At 36.9% G+C, this 3,051-nt stretch overlaps 1 long non-coding RNA gene across 1 annotated transcript in view; it reads right to left on the reverse strand.

Moving 5' to 3' along the window:
* Positions 1 to 241: 241 nt before the first annotated feature.
* LOC107688420 (uncharacterized) overlaps positions 242 to 3,051 on the reverse strand; it is a 6,534-nt gene continuing 3,724 nt past the window's right edge. The window contains exon 3 of the long non-coding RNA XR_001634234.1: positions 242 to 661. This is a non-coding gene — a long non-coding RNA (uncharacterized LOC107688420). The remainder of the gene's footprint in view (positions 662 to 3,051) is intronic.

Here is a 3,051-nt window from a genome sequence, read left to right on the forward strand (position 1 = left end):
CAGTTCAAATTCCCACACATACATCTACATGTAATGATTTAGCATACTCTCCCTTATGACTTTTATCTAGTGCTGACCATGATATCATAAATGGATCACGAAACAAGTCGCCAAATGCTCAACTCCACATACCCTCAAGAGGGTGTCAATCAGTTTCAATCTTTTTGGCAAGGTTCACTTCACTTTTGTTCATTATGGCATCTCAAGGAAACTCTCGAAGACGTTTAGATGACCTGCTGGATTTGCTGAAATTTGATGTAATTGTGATATAAATGTAAGAAAAATAATCGTTCTGCCTGGTCACTGGTTGATGTGGCGATACTAAATATGTACATGAATAAGATTAAAACTTGGGTGTTTGAAATAAATGCGACATTTTCTCTACTTCATTACATTCAAACAGGCAGCCTGCTTTGTAGTCTGGGACTTTGGGGTATATTTGGTCTGAATCAGGGCTTCAGGGGGTTCAGTCTTGGTCTGGATCTTGCAGTTTTCTGGGTGAGGGTCCTAACTGCTTTGTTCCTCTTTCCTATCTCTCAATCTCATTCCTCTGCGGTGTTGTCCTGATTCATCTCTCCTTCCCTCGTTCCTCCTCTCTTTATCCGCTCATCAAATCACTGGTTGGAAAGATCTGTAAGTGTGTGTGTGTGTGTGTCCGTCCCTGTGGACCAAAGAACTCAGAGTTAATAAGACAAGTTTTAATTAATTTTCCCTCTATCAGGGGAGCAGAGAATGAGAAAATGGAGCACGAGCTCCAGAGGTAATGAGAACCCTGTCGGTCTATCCCAGGACACTTGCCCGGGACTGCAACCTTCAGTATAATGCCGAGTTCACACTGCACGATATTAGCCCGATTTTTCACTCGCCGACAGGTTTTGTGAAATCGCCGACAAATGCCCGACATCGGAGGCAAATCGGTGCTCGTTCACGCGAGTGACAATCACGCAGTGTGAATGATCAAAGACTAGATCTGAGGGAATCGCCGACACATCGCCCGCAAAATATTTGGCATGCTAAATATCTGGAGCTGTCGGCGATTCACAATCACACTGTGTGCAATGAGTTCTGACTGAAAACTACATCGGTGATGACCTACAGCCAATGAGAGACCAAGATACAGGGCAGAGGGAAGTTCGGGGAGGAGTTATAGACCAGAATATCAGTATTTTAATAGATATATGAACAATTATATCATACAGAAACAAGCACAAACATTTCCTTGTAGCTGGAAATCAGCTCACAGACAATTTGCGGGCTATATATAGATTTTGTTTTAATAATTCAGTCTTGCTCGAGAACTCCGGTCTGACGCACGCGGGTTCTCGCGTTATTTCCTTATCACTTCTCGCGTGTGTTTTGTTGTGAAATGTAGTTTGCGGACCAGACAGAGCTGTAGGCGATTCTTCCTATTGTGAAGTCATGCAGTGTGAAACCCCCTGTCGCTGATCCATCGTGCAATGTGAACACAGAAGCAACTGAATGCTGCCCCAGATAGTCACGCAGTGTGAAAACAACGGCGATCCGACGAGTTTGAAAATCGTGCAGTGTGAACTCGGCATAAGACTTTAACCTGAAAATCCCAGGATCTAAGTGATACCCACAGTAACCACACACTCATTTGTTAAATGGAACACACTAGTTTAAAATGACCAATGACCTTCTTTCTGTGCAACACATATGAAAAAGTATACTTAGATAAATCACATTGTCAAATATGTCATCAAATTCTTTGCACATATTACGTATAAAGCTTTGTCTATGTAACATGCCAAGATTATTGCTCTTAAAGGGATGCACAAAATAACAGTACTATATAAATTATCATCAAATATTAGTTTTGTACATTTTTATAGATTTATAATTTCAGTTGATATTGTATATAGTTATTCATGCTCATTTCCCCCTTTTTATATTTATATTAAAGTTAATTTTTAAGAACATTAATTTAATAACACTGTTAAATATAATAGTTAGCCAATCTCAAAATAAATATACATCATAACGTTTTTCAACTTCAGTTTTTATTTTTTGGTTTAATATTTTATTTGTATTATTTTTATTTGTTTTGTTTTCATTTAGTTTCAAAATTCAATAAAATAAAATCATATTACAATTATAAAATACTACATTACAATTATTATATCAGCTATCTGTCATATTTAAATAGCACAAAAATGGCCACTTATCGAAGCATCCCTATACTTTCATATGAAAGATAATTTCATACTTAAATCCATCTCCTTTACATTAAACCCGTTTCACAATTCTAAACATAATTGCAAAAAATAAATAAATAAAAAATTCTTAGCCCTTTAAATTATATTCTGACGAGTCTAGAGGCAATTAACAGCACAGAATTTCTCATAAGACAGCTAATTGTGAAGACTTGATTTATAGAAAGTTTTCAGTAAAAAGATCATTCCTTTCCTCTGCCATGATGGCATCCTGTAATTCATTTTCATGCATTTCTATCTAATGGAAGAAGGAATTGACCCCATGGTGTGCGTGCACACATTTAATTGTTTCATAGCAGTGGTTTAAAATTGGAAGAAAAAGCAAGCTGGAATAAATTAAGATCTGTTTTACTTCATCAGTTTTTAATTAGATACATCATGTTCGCTCGCGTACCCCGGCTAATTATCATTGGTGATTTTTCAGGGAATCAAAACAAGTGCATTAATGTTTATTCCACAGCTGAAAGAAACTGAAAGGAAGGATTTATTCTATTCCCTAAAATCTCTTTGAGACTGCAAAATGCATAAACTGTCTTGCAGTCTTACAAAAGTATAGTCAATATACTGCTTGATTTTTCCAGCTGCCTCCAAGGAGTTCACAAGTTACAGCTAACAAGCTTTCATTCAAAGAGTGAAGGTAGTCTTGTGGTTCATTTTTTCAATGACCACATCATGGACAGCTTGTTAAGGCTGGCTGTCACATCTCACATAATTACCTTGAATCCCACAGAGTGAGAAATTCAATCCAGTGAAGTCAATTCACTAAATAATGAAGGAAAAAAAAAAAAAAAAAAAAGGGAAATTAAATGTTGAACGG

Source organism: Sinocyclocheilus anshuiensis, unplaced genomic scaffold (assembly GCF_001515605.1).
Source record: "Sinocyclocheilus anshuiensis isolate Anshui unplaced genomic scaffold, SAMN03320099.WGS_v1.1 scaffold209, whole genome shotgun sequence".
NCBI lineage: Eukaryota > Metazoa > Chordata > Actinopteri > Cypriniformes > Cyprinidae > Sinocyclocheilus > Sinocyclocheilus anshuiensis.